Below are 12,754 nucleotides of genomic sequence, written 5' to 3'. Positions count from 1 at the left end.
ATGGATAACAAAAGCACACTCTAACATGAAATAAATGTTCTTGGCACAAAAAAAGGTAACAGGGATTTCACTGGTTGACAATTCTGAGTTGCTATTCTCCACAACATAATAACACATTGAAAGCTTGTCTAGCTCTAGCTTTAAAAGTGTAATTTGCTGTGCTCTGTCTGTTTTCTGTATGTGCTAACCCTGCATGCTTGGCTGAAGAATCTCATTTTGTAGCAACACAGAGGAGAAAGTGCCAGTTATTCAACACAGCACTCTGGTTCATTGCCCTCAATCGACAGGCATCACTGCCTCCCAAAATAGCATTCACACTCTGAGATTTCAATGCATTCCTGCAAAGAGAAGAAACTGAGATATCATCTTTCCGAACACTAAGATAGCAAAGTCCCTGTCAACAACTTGGAGAAGCTTGAGAATATGTACATCCAATATGTGACTATACTATTCTCAGTTGGTCAGGAATTAGTTGGGTTCAGGGTTTGGACCAAGGCCTGGGTGATGAAAAGTTTGACAGATGAGAGCAGCTCAGCATGCAATTACACCTTCCCTTAAAATAGTTTTTCCAGATTATTTTCATAGTTCAAGTTCAAAATATATCTGTTATGAGAAAATTAAGATTTTAAACTGTCAAAATCAGTCAGGAGATACACCAATTAAGCTGTAGCACAGATGTCTTTTGAGATTTCTTTCTTTTTTTCCCAAACTCCAAACTGTCTGTTTGCACTATTATGTACTTAGTGGACGACTGCAGAAATACTTTACTGTCCTCGTGCAAACATTTCAAATTATTCGAGTAGCTTTTGTGTAAATACAAATAGAAGAGCAGGAAATTGGGAGATGGCTGTAACTGTCCAGAAATAACATGACATAGATAAATATTAACTCAAGTTAATCTTGGGGAAATGTATTCGTTCCCTGATGGTTTTTGGAGAATGTCAAAACATGTCAAGGCTAATGATAAGAGGAAAATATCACACCTATCAAACCTTTGCATCAAGCCCCGTTTTTTTTTATGTTAAAAGGTTGAGTAAACTGTCACTGCCTCACCCTGTCAAGCAATATCTCCTGTCTCTGAGGTCACAGGCTACAGGATGTGCAAGCTCATAAATAAACTCAGCAAATGATTTGCTTTCGGCCCTGTAAACACATCATTCACATGTCAAGTCGCAGATTCTTTCACTTTCGCTCTTTGTTGATCGCAGACTCTCTTTCATTCTTGATAAAAAAATTGAGAAAATTAGGAGGATTCAAGTTGTGTTTAATACAAAACTATTTATAGAGCAACCAGTGAGGGCAAATGAAGACATCTATGTTCATGGGTCAGACAAGGACATCCATTTTCATCTGAGCAAGTCAGAGGAAGACACAGAACAACAAACAAGAGTCTTCAGCTATGCAAGTGGTTGTGTAAGGTTGTGCTTTGGCACACTGGTGTTCAGCTAAAGTTGGCGATGCAATTGTGCTCGCGGTGACAATATTATCGTGCTCAAGTACCACAGAGCCAGGAATAGAAGAAGAAACCCAACATTTGAGTGTTCCCACTTAATTCCAAGGTGTAAGTCCCACATGCTAAACTTCAGCCTCCTTTATTGAGTTATGTAGTTGTAGCAGTTCAATACTATTAAGTGAAACCAGATGTGTTCATTTAAAGCTAATATTGGACTTTTAATGTTATTACCAGTGGTGGGCTAACTGTTTATTGACGTACTATTTCACCAAATGGGGGATATTGTAGGTGTGAAAAGTTCAGATATCTCCAACTTGGAATTAATAACATGGGGTGGACAGGTTTGTTTCCCCCTCATCCAGCTGCTTGTAACTCCATATTAAATGGTACAAGGTGAACACAGCATGACCATAATAAATGTCTTAGTTCAGAATTTTATGCTAACATTTTCTAATTATCACTGAATAAAAAGCACGACAGGGGATAGTGTTAGATTTGGTGGAATGTGGTTATACAACCAAAGGATTGGACAAATTAAACTTTCATGCTGAACAGACAAAAGTTCACCAAAGCTACTGCAATTCTTTCAGAACAGGGCCACATGTCATGGCTGAACATCACGAAACATAAATCCCTGAAAAGTCAAGAAAACATCATAGTTATAAAGACTCCCCATCTGTGATCCTTAATTGTCTCTATCAAGATTAGAGGCTTGGAATAACACAATGCACAATTACTTACAAGAAGCCAATTGGCAAAAAGGTGCAGAAGAATATATGATATTAACATGAGTTTTGTTTTCCATTACTTAGCATGAATATGAATCAGGGAGAAATTGACAACTAAATGACACATGAGACAGAGAAGCCCCTATTATTCCGATGGTACAGAGTGGCCAGAGAAAATGCTGCCCTCCTCCTCTGCATGGTTCCAGATGCTCTGAAATAACTACCTCCAATATATATTTTATGTCCATCTGGGATCTTTTCATGTATCATTAAAACAGAGCATTTGGCAGCACAGAGAAATGTTTTCCTCAGTGCCCACTGTGTTGGCAGTCTAATACACAGAAGCATTTTTACGGCACAGCTGAGTTTAGATTAGAAATTTGCCTTAGTAGTTTTTATAGAATATTTGATGGTTGTTACGGATTTATCATCACAAACAATTTTTTTTTTTTTAAAGCAGAACTTTGCAAGTCGGCCGGAAATAGCTCGCTCCTTCGTTGGTTTCTCTTTTTTTTCCTCTCCGGAGCTCCCCCACAGTTCTGGTAGGCACATGTCACTGTCGTAAAAAAAAAAAAAAAACTCGCCGCCACCACCTCCGCCCCCTACACGTGCTTGTGTTTACTGCTGTTTGCTAAGCCCTGCTAACACCGAGCTAATGCTAACACGAAGCTAACGGAGCTAATGCTAACACGGAGCTAACGCTAGCACAGAGCTAACGCTAATAGGGCCACACACAGACACAAAGACACAGACATACACACACATGAATAAAGGTTCCAAAACGCGAAGGTGTGTGTGTGTGTGTCATGATGTATTACATTATCTTATAAAAGACCCATGGTGTGTGTGTCTGTGTTAGCATTAGCTCCCCGTTAGCCACAAGCTGAACTTCCTCAGTACAAACATTTCATGTTTCCATGGTTTCCTTCGACTTTCCGAACTCAAACCAATCACGATTCGTGACATGCATGACGTCATATGCGTTCTTATCTCGTACTGCCGTAAGGCAGTTTCTCGCGATACTTCTATCCATTGACGAGATTTGTAACACCGAGACGGACGACTGATCTTGCAAGTGCGGTTTTCAGCCAGTGGGGGGGGGTGAGCGCATTGGCCTAGACCCCATTCACTTCATAACAGGTCGCTCTACCATCACAGTGACTCTGAGCCACAATAATTACAGCCCAAATCCTGCATAGTTCCGCTTTAAGATACCTACGAAGGTTTGTTGATGCAATGAGCCCAACTGCATCATTAGATATTGTGGTTTCCATGTTTTGCTTTGCTTCTTGTCATAATAACAAGTGGATGCATCACAAATTGCTGACCTCTTCCCTGATTTATAATTTAGTACTGACCGAAGGAAGAGCCAGGTTTTAAAACAGTATGTCCAATGATCTAAAGCAGAGAGGACCATGTTTGCCATCCCAGAAGCACCAGGCTCTGTTGCGACTCACAAAGGTGCTTTTGATTAGAACATTGGCATGAGGCGAGAGGAGAGCTGGCTCTGCCTCGCCAATGAGGCTCCCTTGTGTACAATCACTCACAGCAGGTTCAAAGCTGGTAACGAATTAGTCTTTTTTGGGATCTTTTTTTATTGTACAAACAAGCATTTAGGAGACCAGACATGACAGGACTGAAAGGGCTGCACGCATAAGTTGTGCCAGCAAAGGAAATGTGCCACTGATATATATTTTTTCCTATTATCTGGAAGCACATAGAAGTTGTTGCGACTCTCCAATATCCACAGTTACTTGCTGGTTTGAAACACGCAAAGAAACAAAGTATTTGTTGCAGGTACTCAGCGATATGACTGGTAGCACTGGTTTGCATTAATCTGAATTCCATGGGCTCAGTTTTTCCTGAAGTGATAATTGTACGTGGCGTGGCTTACTGTCAAAAAGTGACGCTTTTATCAAGCAAGCGCAGGCTGCTTTTCCGCCTTCGCACTTTTTTTTGGCATTTTGGTGACTAACCATGAAAGTGACTGGACTGCAGCGTGAGTGTAGGCAAAGAGGAAGGTGTGGCTGTGTCAAGGATTACTGGTTTGGTAAAAACGCTGGCTGTCTGTGGGTGGCAGCACAGGTGGGCCTTTCATTTGCAGCCATCAATTTCAAGAGTTTAGTCCAAATAGTTTTTTGTTTTTTTTTCTTTCAAATTCATGTGTGGCCCTTGATTGCACAGAAACATCAAAGGACTTAATGAAAGGAATAAAAGTATGTAGGAAAATGTGACTGGATCTTCATTTTCGTTAAAACAGTCGACAAACAGACAAACGTTGCTAATCATTACAGCGCAGGAGGCAGGAGCAGTGACTGGATACACAGCCCCATCAAAGATTGTCCAAATACTTAAAGGTTGTTTCCTCATGTTGCTGCGGTGATTTATTGAACTCATCCTGAACTTCCTTCCTAAGGCTTCTGGGAATACAACAACTCAGGATCACTGAGGAAAGAATGAACTGACCCCTATATGTTTCAGAAATCCTACTTCTGTCACCCTGACATGTATGTTGGTTGTTATCCTGAATCTTTGAACAGTGTCCTGCCAACATGGTCTAGATATATTGGCCTAGATTTTCTCTCTCAGGCTGCAGGCAAGCTGCTCTACCTTGCTGGCGAAGACAGCTGGGACTGTTTACAGCTTGAAAGGAGCTCCTGAAGAGTAAAGGTTAACTGCTGACATTATCATTTCTATCGAGACAAACGAAATGACAAATTTCATTATTGTAAGTGCATTAAATGTTCTTTGTTTTGTTTTTTACCAAATTTCAGAATATATATATAGTTTCTTTCCCTTTTTTACATAATTTTGCCTTGCCCCACCCCACCTTCTGAAACCACACTAATACCCTTATCCATGCAACAGGTTGTAGATCTTATCAACAAGAAAAAGTACAGATAAATGTGTTGATTGTCGACATAACTGGCAAACCATCTGCACAAACGTCAGTTCAGCACAATAAAGGACACACTTCACCTTTGATAGTTTACGTGGGATTTGACGTACAGAATTAGCACCTTTCCTCACTGAGAGTTTCCTCTTCAATTTCCATTACAAAACAATCTGCTGTATACAGAAGACAGGAGGATTAGAGAAGCTGATTCAAACAGCAACGATTGATGCCAGCCTCTGTCACACCTAATAATAGTGTAATCCTTCTGAAACCAACCTTTCCCAGCGGCTGCAGCGCCAGAATTTCTGTCACAGATTGACTAAAAGAAGAAAAAAAAACCTGTTACCATCCCTGATCATAATTTACCTTTTGAATTATGATCAGGAAAGGCTGAAAGGCTTTTGTCAAAAAGCTGTTGATTCAACTGGGAGGTAATTTTAATGTTATTTTGTGGTGTTGTATTTGATTATATCATCTAATTACTTTTATGAGTCTTTTTAAGGTTTCATGAGTTAGAAAAACAAACTGCAGAACTGTTTCCCATAAAGAAAAAATGTTTTTTTCAAAAACTGACCTAATTTTAGGCTACAGGCCATGTGCTATTATTCATAATGTGTTTTAAGGCTGGTGCACTGAGGGAGATGCTGGCGGGTATGTATCTCTGCCTTGAACTGTATGCATTTGATGTATGTTTCTTCCCTCTGTGAACAGATCATTGCTGTGATAAAAGAAAAACTCCAGAGAGATCTTCAACAACAATAAAATGCAGTCTAATCTTATGTATTTTAAATGCTAAAAGGTCGTGTGTAATTAACAGTTGAGTGTCTTGAACTCCGTTTTCCCAGAACATGACGTCAGCTGTCACATTTTATGCAGCGTGGTTATAAAGTTAAAATGCTGAAAGCTGAGACATTACATGCATAAAGATGTTTCATGATCAAAGTCCTGTTTATACTGTCACATAATGGTCAAAATGGTGTGGAGCAGGATAATGGGATCCTGGACCAGCTGCAGCCATGGATCTTTAGGAGTATATTTAACAGGCCACAGGGGTCGAATACAGTATATGACAGGCCAAGTGAAAGAAATTCCTTCTGAATTTAAAGAAACTAATGATGAATAAAGTCATCACCATCCCATCAAGCGTGCTATATGGCTACAGTAACGTGATCCATTCCCTATGCGCCACAGCTCCCAGCGCCACTACAATAGTCACACCATGACTTCCAACACTGGTTATATGACAGAAATGGACAAATGGACCATATCTCCAGGAATTTATATGATTCAAAGAGGAAAAGATGTCACTAATTCCAACCATGTGCTGGCCGTCTCCTCTCCTCTCTCTTTATGGTGCTTCAGAACAGCGTTCAGCTCTACAAAGCCTGACAAAATCAAAATAATACAAACTATAGGGTAGGGTCTCCTATTTGAGCTGCACCACTGCTCAACATTTGCATAAAGGGAAATGCGTAGCCCCCGGCCACTCTGTTTAATTGTAAGAACATAATGACCCGTTGCGACGTCATCTGATAAGACAGGCAGGAAAAGCTCCCTATGAGCACATTTTGTAATAACACATTCAAACAACAGAGAACTACACATTTTATCTTCGTGCTTTGCAAAACTGAACTGATATAGAGTGACATTTCAGCCATTGATTCATTTTAAATGGGGCTGAGCAATTAATCACAATATAATTGAAATTACATTATGGCTAAATGTAATACTCAAATCACAGGAGCTGCATTTTTTTTTTACCTTGATAGAGATAAAACCTGTTGTGCATTGCTGGACCATAAATGTTGTGTTGCTATAGAGACACCCCCGGCAAAAACCAAGGGGGCAGTTGTCGGTCTGAGAAGTGAAGCTCACTTCCGCGTTCAAAAAACTGCAATCCCCCCGGCTTCCTCTGGGGGCTGGTGTCAGAAAGCAGCATTCTCCATAGACCCCCATGTTAAAATCGCTGACTTTACATCCTCAATAAACATGTTAAAAGCCTGGTGTCAGAACGTTTTTTGGTCTCAATCGATAGTTTCTACCCCCGCACACACTCTGAGGGGGGTGAATTTTTTTTTTACTCTACCGTTTTACTGTTATTAGGTTAAAACTCTGGCCAATCAGGGCGCGGAAACGTTGAGTGACAGGTCCGAGCAGCTCCGTGGACAGGCTGCTTCGAGGCCAGTGGGCGGGTTCTCGGCCGGCCAATCCAACATGGCGCTGTTCAGGCCGCCATATTTGAGTCACAAAAACGACTCCCCAAAACCAATGGGTGACGTCACGGATGCTACGTCCATTCTTTTTACAGTCTATGGCAAAAACTCATCATTTCAAGATGTGAAGGGACAAGACATGACAAAAAACTGTCAATTTTATACTTTATAAAGTGTAAATAAAACCAACATGAGCATTCCAAACTAAAAACGTATCTAAAAACGTATAAGTCGCAATATATGCCCTTGTTACACAATATGATGTTTTTTTTGCATGTGCAGCCCTACTTTTACCAAAGGAACCTCATCTTGGAAGATTTTATATGCATAGCTCCCAGAGCAGCCGCCATTGATCACTCATGTCTTCATCATATCATATGAAAGAGAAAAAAATTCCCACACACATACCAATTGGCCTGAACAACACAAGACAAAAGCGAGCGGCACAGGCCACAGCCACACAGGGCGTCAGGAGAGGAAGCTCTGCCAGCTAAAGTCAACAAGTCTGACATTACAAATCCCACACGGCACCGAAACAAAACAGCACGATGGAGTGTGAAAGCAGAGCAGATAGCAGCAGTCCAGACCCCCACTTCCACTTCCACACAGACAACATGACACAGATGTCACACAGATCTAACATGCCATTTACCCACTGTTATTATTAATCACTCTTTTATTGTCTTGGAGAGGTTCTACAGATGCATCCATCAATTATTCCCTATTCAGCTATGATTTTAGTTTCAGAATAAGAGAAATGTTGCCGCACCTTTACAGCCCGAGCAGGCAGGATCTCTGCTCGGAAATAGACCTGACTGTAAACAACCGCCTGTCAGTCACATAGCAAGGTCAAAATATAGGCACAGAATGTTATGCTCGCAGTGTATATACGGCTGAGAGTTAGATATCTGAGCTGCATGTCAAGAATGAACAGCTTGACTGGGCCGCATTATATAAAAAAATAAAATAAAATTTAAAAAAAGGGAAGCCTGCCTTGCCTGCAAGCCTGATAGAAGAGGTAAGGGGTGTAATAAAGGCTTCTCTGACACAAGATGCAAAGTCAGGGTGAGTCATGGCACCCATTGGTCAGCCAGCGATATCTCACCCTGACAAAGACAGCGACACACAGCCTTGCTCTTCCTGTTGCTGATTGGCCCGGAGGGATGTGATTAAAGTGTCAGAAAAAAGAAAGAAAGAAAAGGGTGGAGGGGGGGAACAAGTGAGAAATAAATGTTGATATAGCAGCACAGCTCGTCCATTGTGAGGCCCAGCGGAATGAGATATGCCCAGCACGGACAGTCATGCCCCCCCTCACCCTCCTCCCTCCACCGTGTCCCACAGAATAGGAACTTTCATGAAGGGAGCGAACATAGAGCCGGGCTCTATGGCGACTGTGTGGGACAGAGAGAGAGAGAGAGAGAGAAAAAGCTGAGGAAGTAAGTTGGAGAGCAGCTCACATTGCTGCTTTTGTCTACCACCACGGAGAATCAGCCAGTGTGCCCCGGAGGAAAAAACAACAACACCAATAACAACACCAACAACAAAAAAAAACCTTCTTAACAAAGGTTGTGATTGTAAACGATGTGAAATAGCCATATAGAGAAAGTTAGCTGCTGTTGTTGGCAACCTTTGAAGTCAGAGAGACTGCGTGGTGGTGGTTTCATTATGTAAACCGAGGCCTCGCAAGAAGAGCTCACAATGAGAAGCAGCTGAAGGTTCAAACCACTCGTTCTACCCCCACCCGCCAGTGAGTGAAGTTTGCTGGTTGGTACTCGTAGATGTGCATGCTGGGAACTGAACCAACCGCTTAAATATCCAATCAACTTAAAAAACCCTCTCTGTTTGCATGGAAATAAGTTATGACAGATTTCTAGGGTGAAGGCGCATGCAGGCAGCCAAACAGTCGATGCAGCCTCTGAATGATTGAACCACAGGGGTGAAATTTGGAGGAAAATGCACATATTTCTTTACAACAGCGGGTCAGAGAGGGAATAAGGGGGCAGCAGGGCAATGACCTCATCATGCCACGAGAGAAGCAGGAATGCGGGGTCAGACGGTGCAAGAAGACCATCCCATACACAAGAATAGACATGATCTACAACATACCACCGTGGTGAGGAGCTGCTGTTTTGATATGATCCCACTTGACTCCGGTGTTGGGTCTAAGTGTTATATTTCTTTCAAAATGTGTCCGCTGCGAATTCAGGCTCCCCCCCGGGGGGTCGTAGCAGGGAATATAAACCAGAGACAAATCGCTCCGAAGACAGAGACTTACGACTTAAAGTCAAATCATAATTAATGAAATGAGCCAACAACACCTTGCCTTTCCCACACATCTGGTAAACTCATCAACGAAATGGGAAAGCATCACAAAACGTGACTCACTCCTCACTTTCAGTCACCACATTGCTTTACAGGAGCTTTTTAAACACGGGGGCCAACTCTGAGGAAATTGAAATCAGAACTGGAAACACAGCTGGTAGCGCTGAGGTGAGGTCTGTGGTTGGAGAAGGGGAGATGGGAAGCAAAAGCTTTACTCCTCAGTGATGAGGTTTAAATTCACTTTACCAGCCACTTTAGGTGAAGCTGAACTCATAAACACACACACATACACACACAGTGGTATTAGGGGATGGCAGCAGCGTCATCTGTGGTCGTCTGTGCTCAAACAGTCGCACGTTTGAACAAGGATGACGAGAGGGGGACAATCAGCGAGGAGCTGAGCTGATGAGCTTATTGTCGAGCGAGGCGTGGTGCATTCAAGGATCAGAGCAGCATCTCATTCAGCTGTCGCCTCCGACAGGACCCAGGAATCTATGTGCTTTTGATTCTTGACATTCCTCCAGGCTTATGTCAGATCAACTTTATAATGTGGCTCACGCAGGAAACTGTACCTATAGGCTCAGGAGGCAAAGTGTTTAGTTGATACCAAACAGGAGCTGAGAGAAAAAAATGTTTTTAACAAAATAAAAGCACTGTCACAGGTCATAATACATGTTTAGACAGGATGAATGGATGAAATGACTTCTTTGTCAGAGGACTAAACTTTTGTCACCATTCAGCCTCACATCCAAAGCTTCTTGGCATGTGACACAGTCATGATCCCTGCCAAAAATAAGTAGCTGATGGTTATAAAATAGCAGTAATGGGAATATGATAGTCTTAACAGGAGTCCATAAAGGATATTAAAACCACTTTAAAAACTCTACACACACACACAAGTATTAATTCCCACAGTAGCTGAAACACTATAAATACGCTGCTGCTGCCTGTTCCGTATTGGACACATCACGTCGTGGTTGCTTCACGTGAAAAATCTTTCAGACAGTGAAATAAATCCACACACTCAACATGAAGCTCCATGTTAATACAGAACATACAGGGAGAGGGGGGGCGCGTGCGCTAAATGTTCGATGTCATCACGCAGCGCTGACTGTGGCCTGACAACAAACAAACAAACAAACAAACAAACAAACAAGCAGCTGCCGCCAGTAAACAACAACAACACAACAACAACCACCTCTCACCTGCTCAGCGTCCTCCTTCCTTCCTTCACCGCTCACTGCACGCGACCTGTCAGTCCACAGGGCAGAAACCCACTGCCACGCAACTTCAATGCAACAGCTTCAGTTCACGCCGCTTCAAACTTTCCAGCCCGACCAGGCTGAGGATTTTTTTAATTTTTTTTTTTTAATCCGCTTCTGTCCAGACCAATGAAAAAGAAAGAGAAAGAAAGAAAAAAAACAGCCCGGACCTCTCCTCCTCCTGACAACTTTCGGTTGCCGCGTTGTGTCTCTGTTTGATGATGAATTGGGGGCTGAGTTTTCTGGTTGGACAAGAAGGAAATGAAGTTTGAGGAAAGAGAGGAAAGAAGAGGAGGCTCTTACTGACTCCTACAGGCGCGTCAGAGCCTCGGACCTCTACGGCAGAATCACAGGGAGGGAGCCCCTAAAAAAACTGAAGGCAATTTGATTTATTATCATTACTCTCAGAGGAGGAACTCTATTGCAATAATTTGGCAGTTGCAAAAAAAGAAGGAAAAAAAGGGAGGGGGGGAGTTTTGACAGCTCACCTCAGAGACCGTGGTAATGTTAATACCATGGGGGACATTTTTTCTTCTCCTTCTTCTTCTTGTTAATGGATAGTGAAAATAAAATGCAAATAGGGATTACAATGGAGCAATAAATCTTTTAATTTTAATGTGCAACCATAGCTGTTGATGCTTAGTCACAGGAATCCTTCATCCTTCACTGATGGGTTTAAGCAGCAATGGGTGTTTTTTCACTCCCTGATGTCTTTTTTAATTACTCCATGAATCACTAGAGCAGCAATAGCAACAGCAGCCTGGAAACACCACTATCATGACAAGACCATGCTGCATTCATGTGTCCAACGCACATGGTCTTAAGTAATTTCCTTTCCCCCACTCTGCTTTCATGTGTGTAATTTTCTGATTAAAGTTTTAAGAACGTAGAAAGGAAATTCAGAGATAATTTCCAAAGCCGACATGTCAGCCCAAGCTCATGCTCATGCTCATATACAGACAGAAACTTTTAAAGCAAAGTTTATTGTTGTAGTAGGCTACGAACAGGACAGGAGGAGGTAAAAAGAAAAAATAGAAATAAAAAAAGGAAACGTGGGGTAGAAATATTCTCCACTATTTCAAATTTCCGTTCATTAAAATAGAGTTTTTCTTGTATTTGTGTCAATACATTTCCTCCAACTACATCCCACAGCTGTCATCATGATCAACAACAGACACCAGGAGAAGTGCATTGATTTTCTTCTTGGCTGCAAACTTTAGGATTTGTGCTACTGCTCCAAACTTCAGCTGTAATCACTCTGTGTTACTTTTCTATACAGAAGACACTAGGGGAAAACCATGGGTGGGAAAACGTGAAGCCATCACTCATCATGAGTGTCTGTGGATCTCCCGTTGTCATGATTACATTGCTATTAACCCAGTGTTACCAAGACCAATTTAAAAGACATAATCATTACACTGCCCTCCCAATGGATGGGATCATTTAAGCAGAAGGCAAATCATCTGTGTTTAAACTTTGTCAAACAGCACCGCACTTTAAAAGCTCCACTCTGTGCTCGACTCAGCTTTTTTTCCTTTTTTTTTTTTTTTAAAGATCTAGTAGTAAATCTACAGTTATGCCAATATTTCTGGTTGGTTTCTTGCAAAGATTTACTGTAGGTGAGAGGTTTAACACCAATCTCATACATGTCCATCAAACAGGAGGCTACAGTCAGAAGGCAGTTAGTAGGCTATAGCCTGGCATTAAGACTGAAAACGGGACACACACACACAGTATGAAAATCTACATCACAGCACCTCGAACACACAAATCAAAATGTAAAAATGACAACATCTTATGGGGAATATTTCTTAGCCTCTTGGCAGTTTACTCCAGAGCTGGGCAACAGAGCCTGATATTCAAATCACCACCTTTTTCAC

This window comes from Trachurus japonicus, chromosome 6, assembly GCF_045865225.1.
Source record: "Trachurus japonicus isolate A0001 chromosome 6, Traja_1.0".
Taxonomy (NCBI): Eukaryota; Metazoa; Chordata; class Actinopteri; order Carangiformes; family Carangidae; genus Trachurus; species Trachurus japonicus.
This window is presented reverse-complemented; position numbering follows the sequence as displayed.